The sequence below is a fragment of the Manacus candei genome, unplaced genomic scaffold (genome assembly GCF_025592945.1).
Source record: "Manacus candei isolate 608988 ecotype Guabito, Panama unplaced genomic scaffold, ASM2559294v1 h1tg000094l, whole genome shotgun sequence".
In the NCBI taxonomy this organism is placed as follows: domain Eukaryota; kingdom Metazoa; phylum Chordata; class Aves; order Passeriformes; family Pipridae; genus Manacus; species Manacus candei.
In genome coordinates, this window is record NW_026138142.1 from 4,216,050 (window position 1) to 4,230,401 (window position 14,352).

Genomic DNA, 14,352 nt, shown 5'->3' on the forward strand with positions numbered 1-14,352 from the left:
GTGGCAGTCGATGATGTTTGCATCCTGGAGCGCCTGAGCGATGATCCCGTTATCCCAGCTGACAGTAAACAACTGCACCACTTCTCTGGGAAAGCAGACACGTTGGGATCTGTTAGTAGGGTGCCTGTGACTCCTGCTCCTTCACCCCCTGACACTGATAGCTTAGCACCTCTGCTGCTGTTGTGGTTGCTGCCTGCTGCTTCCGACTGGAAAACTGCAAAATTTCAATCAATGCATCAGTAAAAAGGGCAGGAAAAGATACTAAAGAGCTTCCAAAATGCTTGCAGAAGAAATGATCCATTTGACACCTCTCCTCCATTTGTCTCTCTTCACTCAAAAGTAGGAAAGGCTTTAGGGCTGGTGTTTTTTTTTTTCTAAATGGGGGGTTTAACTCACTTTTTCATGCTCCCTTTCTTTCATGCCATACTTGTCTTGCCTCTTTGACTGTCTGCTGAGGAGCTGCAGTATTGCTGCCTGCATGGATGCTCAGGGCAGTGGGAAATGCCTGGAATTAAAGCTTCCTGTGGCAGGGGAGAATCATCACACCTTTGGACTGTGCTCACCTTGGGTTCAGCTGCCCTTCCCTTGGGCAAGAACAGTGCAGGAATTCTCATGATGCATCCAAGACCACATGGTTCCTCTGTGGAACCACAACCCTGTTTCTCTGATCACCTGGCAGCTTGTAGGACTGATGTTTTCTTTAAATTAGGAAACCAGAAGAAATACTAAGAGCTGAGATGAAGCACAGAGAGAGCTGCTCAAGGTGATTGATGTGCTTGCAGCCATACTTCATCTTAAAGTGGTTTGCCCGGATAAACTGTGCTGTAGATCTTGGGAATCAGCAGGAGAGCTTCTTAAAATCAGAGAGGACATATTAATGTGCAGCTAATAGGAAGTTTTTCAAATGTCCTTTCATCCACATAGCACATAACTTCCCTGGAAGTGTTCAAAAGGCATCTGGATGTGGCACTTGGGGACATGGTTCAGTGGTGAACAGGGCACTGCTGAGTTAACAGCTGGACTTGATGGTCCTAGAAGGCTTTTCTGATTTTATGGTTCTATAATCAGTTTTGGGATTACTATCTGACCTACTCCTTGTGCTACACCTTTACCTTTTCTTAACACGAATTGCATTTTGTCCTGAATGTCAGTGAAGTGCTCGACAACTGCAAGCCAAGGATGTTCAGACATGGTAAAGAGCCCATAAAACTGACAGGACACACAGATCCCTTTATTTTCAAAAACTTGTAGCAGAGGTGTGCTGCATGTAGGTGCCTTGTGTTTTGGGATATCTTATACAGTTACATCCTCCTATACAAGGTGTCCCAAAACACATGGTGATTGTTCTCTAAATGTTTCCCAGATTTATGAGGTTATATTTGCTTTACACTCTGAGTGAAAGGAAGCAGCATTTTATCTATGACTTGTATAGATGTGGCTCTCTTGCCTATGGAATTCCCCCAGGAGCAGATGCATCGGTGCCCAAACGCCCTTGAAAGGTGTTTGCTCAGAACAGGGATTTTGATACAAAGAGCTGCATAAAAGGACCCTGAAGTCTTTCAGTTGGTTTACAACGAAGCTCACTGCCTGGAATATTTCACCTCCTGGTTTTACAGTCCCACTGGAGAGCTGAGGAGCAGGAACCCTGGTTCTCAGTGCTTCCAGAAGCAGCTCAGTTCCTTGTCAGAGCCAGTGTCCCACCTCATACAAGCAGAGATTCCAACACTGTGTGTGCAGGAGGCACCATCAGCCACCAGAGCTGACACCACGGTTCAGTCACTGCCAGCAGGATAAGGAGAGGTGGGGGATTCTTTGGAGGAGCTGTTGATGTCTCCCAGGCAATGCTGACAAAACCACACTGCCTCTAATTGGCTCCACCACAAATATTTACAGCTGTGAAAAGAAGTTTGCTGATCCCACCACGGTAGCCATGGTTGCCTATCTTTTTAGCTGCTGTTGTGCTGGTGAGAAACATGAATAGGTTGCAAGAATCACTCCCTGGCTTTGTAGCAGGAACATTTGCTGACCCAAATGTAGAAGCCAATTAAGCTCCAAAGCTTCTGTGTGTTTTTCTGGTAAGACTTGCCATTTGTCCTATTTATTAGCAAAAAAAAAAAACAACCCTAAAAACAACCAGCAAACCCCCAATGAGGGGCTACAACAAATCCAAGGCCTGTTACCATTTATATTGGTTGTATATAAATAAAATATTATGTTCAAATATAATACCGATGTATTACTCTATGAATTTGAATTCCCAGGCTGACAGTGTCTGTTTGCAGGCCTGTGTACTCAATCAACCCCTTGAAGCAGAAATGTTGATGCAATATGTTCTAATATTTGTTCTGAAATTACCTTTCAGATTGAATGTGTACTTATTCCTGATGGGAGGAAGGGAAGGAGATGGAGCCGGGCTCTTCCCAGAGGAATCCAGTGGCAGGACAAGATGTAATGGATACAAATAGAAATACTGGAAATGGCTTTTAAATATAAGAAACTATTTCTTACTTTGTCTGCACGTGCCCTGGTGCACCAGACTGAACACTCATTTTGTGAGTTCAATGGGTGTCACATTATACCTGTCAGATTTTGGTTTTCAGGAAGTGAAAACATTTATCCATGTACATTTTAATCAGAACTCTGCCTGCTTCTGGTCGTGCGTTCCAATGGAAAAAGGTCAGGCTTTAAACTGATAGAGGACAGGTTTAGATTGGATGTTAGAAAGAAATTCTTCCCTGTGAGGGTGGTGAGGCCCTGGCACAGATTGTCCAGAGAAGCTGTGGCTGCCCCTGGATCCCTGGAAGTGTCCAAAGCCAGGCAAGACAGGGCTTGGAGCAGCCTGGGCTAGTGGAAGGTGTCCCTGGGTTGGAACTGGATGATCTTTAAGGTCCCTTCCAACCAAAACCATTCTATGATCATGATTCTATGAAATTACTTGATCTGCTTTCAAGATTCTGAAATAAGGCCTCTTTTCTAATAGTCGAATGCCCTGCAGGTTGTTATTCCTTCCACACTTCAGATTTCAGAGAAATGCCATTTTTCAGGGGTGAAAATCCAGACTGCACAGTTGCTCAACAACCTTAAGAGCTTTGCTTTCTAGTCAAGGACCATCAGCCTGAATGTTTGCATGAGTTTGTCACAGGCACTGTGAAAAGCAAGATTTCACATTGACATTTGGGGCTGAAGGTGTTTCCTCTCAATCAGACACAATGTGGGCTGCTGCATTGTGCTGCTATTGTCTCTTCATTTTCCAGTCACTTCTTGAAAGTGCCTCATGAATGCACAGTGAGTTATTAACATCTGCTTACTTTCAACATGAGGTTTGTTCTGCTTGGATGGGCTTTGCTTACCCTAGTTAGTGGTTAGTGCTGTCAGTGTTGAGTCTTGAGCTGTGACTGATGCTGCTGACACCTTCAGACATGGCATAATGGGGCCACTCAGGAGAGCTTTCTGTAAATACACAAAATAGCCTCAGAGAGCAAATTAAAGACAAAGCTGATGTGTTGGGTTTGTATGTCAGCAACCTGGCAGGAGAGATTTCAGTAATGATTTAGGGTGCATGTACTCTGGGAAATTGTGAATTAGGGCTTAAGAGGTGATGAATTATCCAAAAGCTGCATGTATAAGCAAATGTGATTTTGGTGGTGACTCAGGGCAAGGACAAATGAGATCATGGTGAAAAATATCTCATTGACAAATTAACAAGTTTGCACTCCATTTTTACCTGAAGTTCTATTAAACTATTAGCATGTCTCATGGCATTGGAAGAGTTGTGCATTTTCTCACAGAACCATGATTTTGCCTCCACCACAAGATGTTGTATTTATTTACAAGGGTTGATTCTTTCCTTTGTCTCTTGGGCCATATATTCTGTAGGTAGCACACAAAGAACTCTGGGAACATATAAAAATCATAAGTTTCTTTCTTATTTAATTTCTTTCATTGCTCTTATGATCTATTTATTAACTGTGCTATGTTCTAGACTCTTTCTTCCTCTGCCTTAAATTCATTCCATTTCAAATCAAGGCTTAAATGATATTTTTGACTAGAGGGGCTCCAAATGACTCTTGCTGCTGGAAATCTTAAACCATCCTGTTACTGTAAATTGAAATAGAAAGCAGTTTGACTCAAGGGAGGACATGTCTTGATGCAATCTTTGTTGGTCTTAAATTGGTTGTTGTACTCCCTGGTGCAGGAGAACGAGACATCATCTCTCTCAGCTGCATTTGGTTGCATGTTCTTTGTGAGGAACATCCCATCTGTCTGCTAAAGGTAATTCCCTTTCTGTCCCATTTTATTTGCTCTGGCTGAGGTATTTAATCACTATTCAGTAATTCCCAATTCTGTTGACAAGTCTACTACCAACATGTTCAACAAATTCCCTTCTTGCCACAAGCAGATGCGTGTGATTATATGAGAAGGATGTATGAGCAGCCTTCAATCACTAACTTTTATTTTCTCCTGACATTTGTGACAACTGCCCTGTGGTACTGAGCTGGACTTTAGAATCTGCTGCCTTTTTATGGTAATACCTCTTTTACACTCACATATGAAAGGTTCTAACATTGGTAGAATTGTTTTACTCAGGCTGCCTTTCCATCAGACCAAGTCATTATTCATTCACCTATTCCTCCACGTGCCCCTCTGTCATGTTTTGGTGTCATTAACTCATATCTTACATGCCCAGACAAGCCCTATCACCTCCAATTTCCTTTGTTCCTTTTTTCTCTAATTGGGTAGCTGCTTCTTCCAGAGTGATTTCCTAGATCCTGCTTCAGTGCTGCACCAATTTCTTGCAAGTACCTCTGCCTGTGCTCTGTGCCTCGTGTAGAGTCTCACTCATCTCAATCTTAATTTCCAATATATATTGTTGATCAACACTGCTGCTTTTTGTCAGCTGACATTCCACTCCACTGGAAAGTTCCTTTTCTCATTTTGAATGTTTGACTCCACTCTGCTGTTTCATAGGGTTGTTTTGTGGTGGTTATTTTTCCCAGGGTGTATCTAGAAGTAATGCCATACCACGACATGCTGCTTGAGTTTTCACTCATCCATGACCCCCATGTTTGCATTTCTCCCACAATGAGGTCAGGTCACTGTCTGGCAGGCCTGGATGGACACCAAGTGAAAAGGAATGCTGTGGGTGATGATAATTTCTCCCAGCTCCATGGCCACAGCTGGCAATCCTGCAGCAATGTAGCTCTGCAACCTCTGCAGATCTTCAATTCTCACTGTGCAGGATGAGCATGACAAGAGCCTGATGGATTTATCTCACAGATTTAGTCAGAAGGCAAGACCAGCCTCAGGTTTCCTTTTAACACACTGTAACAATACAGTAATAAATCCAACCTGATAAACTTCAGCATCCAATTTCCTTAAGGCACTTTCTCCAGGAAGGTGACATTTGCTCCTTGGAAAGAGACGGTTCTGGGGTTACTAGAAAACTTTATGTTTGTGAGAAACCTCCCTGGGGATGTGTAGGAGCTGAATTTAAGGTCAGTTCCTTGTCCTACATCCTCGAGATTCAAAACCTTGTGCCCAGCTTTGTGCCCTGTTGATCCTGACCTTGCTTTGCTACATCTTCCTGTCTTGATCTTGACTCTGCCACATCCCTACAGGTTTCCCAGCTCATCCAGGTGCTTGGATGGTGATGACTGTTGTTATTGGACCTGTTTTGCTCTCCTTGCTCAATGAGGGACTGTATTTTTGGGGAGGGCAACACCTTGCCTGCCTTTCTGCCACCCTCAGTTCCTGGCCCACCTTCCTTTGTGGGGTTCCCCTGCTAATGCTGCTCCCTGACAATGGGATGGTGGATGGACCATCTCTCCTTTTTGGCTGGAAATCAGGAATCACAAGAGGTAGATGCTGTAGTGCAGAATATTCCACATTTACTGCTGTCGTTTTTCCCAATAGGAATCTCCTTGGTATGGAAACTTCACTGACACATTTCAAATTACTGTGAGATAAAGAGAATGCTAATGGCCTATTTCATGATATACAGGTTTCCTATACAATCTGTATAAGTGGTTAATGTTTGTTCTACCTATTGCCATGTATTGGTGTTGCTCCCAAACCCCTTTCAAGTTTATTTTGAGTTGTATCCTAAAAAAAGAAGTGAGAATTCTTTAGGATTAGACTTCTCTTGCTCTTTTCCCTTTGGTGACTGATAAAGGGAATGACTTTTTGTATTTGAAGCAACATTTTCATCAGCATCTAATTCATCCTGAGAAATATTTCAGGGTAGTGATATCACAACTGAGGGAAAGCTCAGTAAGTAACTCCATCCCTGATTTTTGAGGATTTTACTCTTTATAGAGTGATTTGCAAACAGTTCAATATGGCCTCAGTAAATTGAGTTGTTTGCTTGTTTAATTTCTTTTTGGGTTTTTTTATGTTTATATGTGAGAACATGATCCTCACAGACTGTCTCACTCATCCTTTGGGTGGATCAGATTTACTATTTTGGGCATGTCCAAAAGGGAAAAACCAGAGATGTTAAAGAACAGAACATTACCCAGCAGTCACATTGCAGAGGTATTATCTCAAATCAGCTTTCAATATTTAGGATGGAGATGGCTTTATTTCACAGCTGTCACAGAGTGTTAAGAGACTACTCTGAGTGCTGTCTTAGGAATGACCTTACTCAATGGCAGTTAATTAAGGGCTGGCTGGCACAAAATATCTGACTCCTTTGCTGTCAAAATATGAGATCTGTGTGTAGGATTTATTTCAATGAAAATTCCCTGGTGTCCCACAGAGTTAATTGTAGGATTCAAGCTTTTCTTGGGGTGGTACTTCCCTGAAGATAAAAAACAACCAAGTACCCAATCTTCTAAACACTCACATTCATGGACTTCCTTTATTTTAAATGCCAAACCATGTGTGATGATTTTCTCTCTAAAACTGCTTATCTCTTTTTCTGTTACAAAAGAAATACAGAGAATTAGATCAAGCTGGATTTTGCATGGCTAAAATAATGGGAAGTGAACCCAGCTTTCTCATCCATAATAACAACAGAAGATTCATAAACTTTGATTTAGACAGATAGAGAAGGAATCTTGATCGTGGAAGGAATGGAGCACTCAGGCTCTGAACTCCTGGCTCAGGTGGGTGCATGACCCTCTTGTTCTCAGCCAGGTCATGTTCTCTATCTTCTACATGATCCACTGTCATTGCCACTTCTCCTGTGGTGTGCCCTTTGTTCCACAACAGTCTTGAAGAAGAATGAGATGGCAAATCATGGAATAGTTTGGTTTGGAAGGGAACTTAAAGCTCATCCAGTCCCATCCCCTGCCATGGGCAGGGACACCTTCCACTAGCCCAGGTGGCTCCAAGCCCTGTCCAACCTGGCCTTGGACACTTCCAGGGATCCAGGGGTAGCCACAGCTTCTCTGGGCAACCTGTGCCAGGGCCTCACCACCCTCACAGGGAAGAATTTCTTTCTAATATCCAATCTAAATTTACCCTCCTTCATTCACATGATGCAACTTGGTACTTCTGTCGTGATTGAGTCGTGATGTTGTCTTGAATTTTTAGATGTGCTAAAAATCTCTGAAATCTCACTGAGGCAAGACCAGAAGGAATGGTAGTGGAATTTAATAACTCAGACAGGAATTTAATAACCTCTAAAGGCAATTCTGAATTATTCTGAGTTTGGTGAAGATCATCTCATCTCGCAACACCAGGGCTTCTCTGTTTTTATTTATGAGACATCCAAATAAATACACTTCAGTGTACAGTTGGCTCTTACTAACTTTCCAAGCAACATGATCTTGATCTTGTAAAATAATTCTTTTATTCTCTTTTTTCTTCTTTAAGAAAATTTTGTGAGTGTGTTATTGAAACTAAAGCTCATTGTGGGTCTTCAGAAAGCAGAGAGAAAAGTTTCTGAAAAGCCAATGCCAAGTGGAGGCATTTCACAGAAATACAGAGAGGCCTTTGCAATAGAGCCCTGCTTCCTGCAGGGAAGTAATCCTGGGAACCAGTGAAAAGGAGCATGTTTTACAAACCACAGGAGAGAAATCAATACAAGAGTCAGTGTGAAAACCAACAGCAAATTTTTTCTGACTCAGTTATCCAAGCAAGGCCAACAACAATATTATTTGAGACGACAGGGTGGTGTGTGAGCAGTACATGAAGAGATGGCATTTTCCACCTAATGGAATCAAATTGTGTTTCTACTCCTGCTGCTGAGTTTCTGGAAACACACATTAAAAAGCGAGGCTGGTAGGAGAATGCTGAACCAGGTCCTGAGCTTTTTAGAAGACAGTGTGTTTGAGATCAGATCCTTAAAATCAGTAACCATGGAATATGATCCACTTCATTGTCATGGTGATGTAAAACACGTCTGGATCTTGTCTTTGGTACCTCCCCTTCTGTGCCCAACAACCCCTGTGCTGGTGTCACAATTTGAGCTGCAGAGCTCTGCACAGATGTGCTGTAATTATTTCATTTGTGAATCATTTCATCTCATCTCTCAGACTAATCATCTTTCCAGCTATTTATAGACTGCAGCTGCCAACTGGAAAACCAGCAAACATGGGAATGGTAGAGAAAAACCAGATTTTTCTTAAGTGCCTGTGGGCTGCAACTGAATGTTTTAACTGATCTTGAGGTAGTTGTTTCTTTGAAGTACAGTTTTCCTGCCAAGCAAGAGTTTGTGGTAACACCACAATAACCCCCACTTCAACATATAATGTGTAAGTTATCCTTCCTTTGATATCATATATTTCCTTACTTTTCTGTGTGTTAATTTTCATTTAAAGAGAATTTTTACTGATCTGAAGAGAATCAAACGGAGGAGCAGCAATTAAAGAATTTTCCTCCATCAGTGGAGTTGATGGGAAAATTCAAACACAAGGAGGTTTTTTTTCTTCTGACTGTTTCAAGACTACTCCTTGTATTTGGCAGGAAGGTAGTGGAATTTATACATAAGTGTTACATCAAAATGCCTTGTATGCTACATCCTCCTAATGAAACTGTAAGAGAGTGCTTCTGTTTTTAGCTGTGGGAAAGTAATTTCAGGGTCAGGGCCTGAAAATTACAGTTTTTAACCACTAATCATAGAAGCATTGAAAATTCCAGAATGGTTTGGGTTAGAAGGGACCTTAAAGATCATCCAGTTCCAACCCCCTGCCATGGGCAGGGACACCTTCCACTGTCCTGTGTTGCTCCAAGCCCTGTCCAACCTGGAACACTTCCAGGTTTGGGGCAGCCACAGCTTCTCTGGCAACCTGTGCCAGAGCCCAGCCACCCTCACAGTGAAGAATTTCTTCCTAATATCTGATCTAACCCTGCCCCCTGTCACAGGGTGAAGCCATTCCTCCTTTTCTTATCACTCCATGTCCTCATGAAAAGTCCCTCTCCAGCTCTATTGGATCCCCTTTAGGCACTGGAAGGTGCTCTGAGGTCGCTCCTCTTCCTTCACTTCTCCAGGTTGAACAGCCCCAACTGAAAAATCCAGATTTTCAAAGTTACCTTTTCTGTTTTCTGAAATCTCTGCCAGTCTCTGTCATGAGTTCAGATCTTCCTTGGCAAGTTTTGGAAGCTCTGCCCTGTGCACTAAATGAGCACCAGACCTTATTTTTACCTTTGCTTCCAAAACTGGGAGGGATAATCAAAATTATTTCTGTTGTTTGTGTTGCTTGAACAACTAATAAGGGAATCAGACTCAGTTCCCTTTCTGTGTTTGACTTTCCATTGCTTTCACTGCTGAGTGACAAAGGCAAGAAATAACCAGATCTTCACACACTTGCAGTTAGTAGAGCAGATAAAAAATGATTTATGATCTTCTAGAAACTTCTTTTTCTTACTGACACAAAGGCTTGGTACTTATCACAGGATAACATGCTGAGCTGGAAGGGACTCAGGGGTCCTCAAGCCCAGCTGCCTAATTAGCTCTGTACTTGTTTGCCAGATAAGGTGGATAAGACAGAGACTGACTCTGGGATCAGGATTTCTGAGAAAAGTCCTTGGAAATGCAGTCCCAGGCAGGAGATATACCTGCAAGAAATCAACTCATTTTGTTTGAGGTGATGCCCTGCTTAAAGCAGAATTAATGTTTCTCTGTACTCTACTTCTCCCAAAGAGTTTGGTAGTGGGCAGGACTTATTACCAATCAATGTGGGCAGCTTCAGACCCCTGGTGACATCACCACCATTTCTATTTTTACCTTGAGACACCACCACTGGGCTGATGAGTCAAACCAACAGAGAGGTGAACCAAATTCATGTGAAATTCCTGGCTGAGGCAAAATCTTGAACTCAGCTTTATACCCTGTCCCTTTCTCCCTGCTGCTGTTTTCATTTCTGCCTCTACAAGGTGCCTGCTCGGGTTGGGCTGGATCAGCTGATGGCTTTCTAGGCACTGATTAATGACCTCCTGCCTGACTGCAGGCACAGCAAAGTCATTTACTCTGCTAACTGAAAATCCAGTGCTGTGCCACAACACCTGCTGGGCTCTTCTTTCACTCAGAAGCTGCCTAGAAGCTCTCACAACTCTTGAGCTCGGTGTTCTGTTTGGGAGACACGTAGGGTGGAACCCATTTGTCCCAAATTTAGGAACTTAAAATGTAAATGTCAATTTTTAAGCTCACTGTAGAGTCAGAGAAGGCAGTTTCTCTTATTCTAACACAGGTGATTTTGGAGAAGTCAACCAAATCAACTCTAGAGGTAACTATTTCTTCCAGTGACTGTAAAATAAGTCTGTGGTGAACAATTTTTTAAAGATTAATAAGTTACCTATGCTATTAGTTTTCCTTGATGGTCATATCTGAATCCTTCAGGAAAGATATGTGAAAAAATGTCACCTGTGGATGAAAACCTTTTTTGTTTAAAACCTTTTTGGTAGGCAGTGGAGACACATGTGCTTTTTGTTCATCCCCGTTTCCAACCAAAGGTGATCATAGTTTTATCTACTCCTTCTGCAGACCAAAACTCTGTGTCCCCATCTATTTAAGGAATAACACAGTAGAGGAAGGAAAATTTGAGCAATTTCTTTCTTCTCTGTGTATGAACATGGAATAAGATCCACAAACTCTAATGATGCTCTCAACATTTCTCTTCCTGTAGTGATGCTCAGTAGTTTGCTGCTTCATTGCTTATTCTTGGCAAGGAGCGTTATGTGCAATATGCAAGATTAAAATACATCAACATATTTATAAATTAATAACTTGATAAATTTTTAAAATAAACCAACAAAAATAAATGTAAAAAAAAATTATAAAAAATCAAGAGTTGCAAACTGTATCTTTATTTTTAAAGGCGTTGTGGATCAATAGCTTTCACATAGACATGTTGCTGTACCAAATTATCAGGCTGTTTCCTGCTTTAAATATTATTCCTGAGTTACTATTAATAGTTACACCCATCAAAGAGAACCAACCCAGGCAATTGTTGGTTAGTTGTGCAGTGAGAAATGGGAATGAGCAGGGCACACATGTGCTGCCTGTGTTTCTTAGGGAGTAAAGGTTTATCCCCTCCCACGTGACACAAATGAGAAGATGAAGATGCTCTTTAAATAAATGAAGGGTCTGCCTGGAAGGATTGTCCATCCAGCATCCCACTAAACACTTCTGTGTCCTTAAAGCTGGTAACTATGCCCAAAGGATGTGCAAGAAAGACCAGGGAAATGTGTGACATCAAACTTAGGGATGCAGCAACTCCTTACTGGGAATCACCTGAGTGAATGTAGATCTCCCTAACTTCAGGTTCCTTAACAGTAACGTGATGTGGCTTTTAATGTGTGTTTGTTTGCCCACCTTTTGAAGTGCTCACTTAAGCTGGCACACTCCAAAGGGTTAAGTAGAGATTTTCTTCTCCTTTAAAGAGACCAAAAAAAAAAAAAAAAAAAAGGTCAAAAATGAGTTTAACTAAATTGTGGTAGAGACTGAATTAATCACATTTTAAATGTCCAAAAATTGTTCACCTGTTTCTTGAACGGTCCATCAGTTCCAGGCAACAGGTACCTCCCAGATGGTTCTTCAGCTCGTTTCAGAGCAGGCATCCAAAATCTGATGAGCTGCTCCCCCAAAATGCTTGTTTTGTCCTCTGACTCCTGACAGTGTGGGGGTTGTACAGCCTGTCACAGACACCTAAATATTTAGTTCAAGACAGCAGTATGGATTTCTAAACTGTGTTGTTCGTGTATAATGTATATATAATGCAGGATTTAAGGGATAGTCAAAACTTTTTTAATGGAAGGCAGATGTCAGGGAGGACCAGTGTACAGCACCTAAACCAGCACTTAAACTTGTGTGTAACTGTCCCATCCATTGATTCTGACTCATAAAGCTAAGAACAGGCTTGGGATGGTCTTAACCTCTCTTAGGCAATAAAACAATCACTCTTTCCATGCAGTCACATGCAGAGCAGCAATGCCAGCCCTAGACCAAAATATTTATAAGTATTGTTAAATATTTTTAAATCACTGTTGATGCTTTTGTGCAACTACAGATGTTTTTGTACAACCAGCTAAGATTAAACTGATGATGATCAGTCTACCGGCAAAAGAAGTTTGGAGTGAGAATTACTGTTCCTGGAACAGTTTTGGTGTATTCATTCATATTTTTACAGGGATCTTGGGATTTTTTACTCCTGCTGAACTGCTAAAGGAGCTCTTAAAGAACTCAGGAAAGGTTGTTTTCTTCACACTGTTTATGGCAGTTCTTTTCCATGGGAAAAGAATCAGTGAATCAGTGAACCAGGGTCACTGCAGATTGTGGCAAAGAGGGATGGATTATCATTAATGTCTGCATTAGTCTGACAGATGAGACAGGTTCAAATATGAGACCTATGGGATCATAGTACCCTTTCAGACAGAATTATTATAATTGCAAAACATCACAACATCACTTTTCCTTGATTCTCCAAGAACTGGGTAGGGCATTTCCAGTTTTTTGGCACATCCACCCTGTAGTCACAGAGAAGGACTAAAGGAGATGAACATAAATGGTTTCTGGACATCACATTTCCCCACAGACAGTGAGCAGGAAGGTTTCTCAAAGAAGATACTGTCCCCCAGCAGTGATTAACTGGTTCTAGAGTGTCCTAGAGGAAACTGGAGCCTGGAGGAGAGAAGGCTTTGGAGGGAATTCTTGCTGTCTCCAGTTGCCTTATTGGAGGCTACAGAGAAAGAAGAAACAGGCTCTTCTTGGAAGTAAATGGCAAAAGGAAAAGAGGCAATGGGTAGACAGTGTTTCTTGGTGCCATTTCCGTGTATGTTTTTCACTGAATTTAATGTCTCTTGAGTTTTTAAGTCCATTTCCTGGAGCATACCATAAATATCCTTGCCTTCTTTCTTTTCTCTGATTTAAAGTAATTTATAAGTCATTTGCAAACTGAAGGTTCTGCGTCTGACACCCACGTTGAAAATGCCTGAAATAAAAGGTTTGTTTGTAATCACAGATCTTACTATGATTAATGCATCAAAGCATGGCTGGGAATTGCCTCAGTACCATTTAAGTACTCCTCAAAGCAAAGGTACAGACTGAAAGTTAAGAGGTTTCTCTCCCTTTGTACATCTTTGTATGTGTTTATCTAACTCCAATGGAAAGGGCTTAGTAGATTTGCTTTTCTCATCCACTCGTGCACTGTCAGCTAAAGAAAGATTCCTCTGGGAAAACATCTTTTGATATTCGTGAAAGATAAGTTTGTCTTGTAAAGGAATTAGCATTGTAAACATCCTTATAAATGTTTGATATGTGATACTGCTAAAGAAGTACTGTAATCTAAGCCAACGTTATGTTTGGATCCTGAATGTGTTTGCAGGCTAGATGGGATGTGCAGAGCAAGGGCTTGGGAAAGACCACCCAAGTTAGGACTGAGAAATGCTGCACATGATTTGGGAATGATTCCCACAGACAAGGGTTTGAAGAAAAGCATTGCATCCAGCAAGGGCACAAATAACAAAATTACTGGATAAGCCACCCATTTGCTGCAGTGAATTCAGGGAAGGCCAGGGAGGAGCATCTCCATCAAACTACAGGGATCTGAAAGGGGGGGGGAGAGAACCAGGTCTCTGAGATCTGCCTTTTAGAGAAGCTCCAAGGGCATCTTTTTGATCTCTTTGTGGCTTCAGCCGTGCCTTAACCTCTGGCTCAGTGGCTTTTGGGTCTAATGGCAGATCCTAAAAGGTAATGTTTTTGTTTCCACACTTTCTCATCGTGTGTGTGAAGGCTGATCTTACTGTGGGCAACAGAACACAAGATTGATGGACATCTGGTGCCATATCTGATATGCCTTCAGGGCATGCTTAACACATCAAGTGTTTCTTCCCCAGTCTATTCCAATTTTTCATCCCTTAGCTAAATTTCTGTATAATGCCTCACAATTGCAGTTGCAGTAGGAATTTCTC

The 14,352-nt window shown here is 41.8% G+C and overlaps 1 long non-coding RNA gene across 1 annotated transcript in view; it reads left to right on the forward strand.

Annotated features, from left to right (window-relative positions):
* LOC127461109 (uncharacterized) overlaps nt 1-2,960 on the forward strand; it is a 493,673-nt gene extending 490,713 nt beyond the window's left edge. The window contains exon 3 of the long non-coding RNA XR_007899972.1: nt 2,855-2,960. This is a non-coding gene — a long non-coding RNA (uncharacterized LOC127461109). The remainder of the gene's footprint in view (nt 1-2,854) is intronic.
* Nucleotides 2,961-14,352: the final 11,392 nt, after the last annotated feature.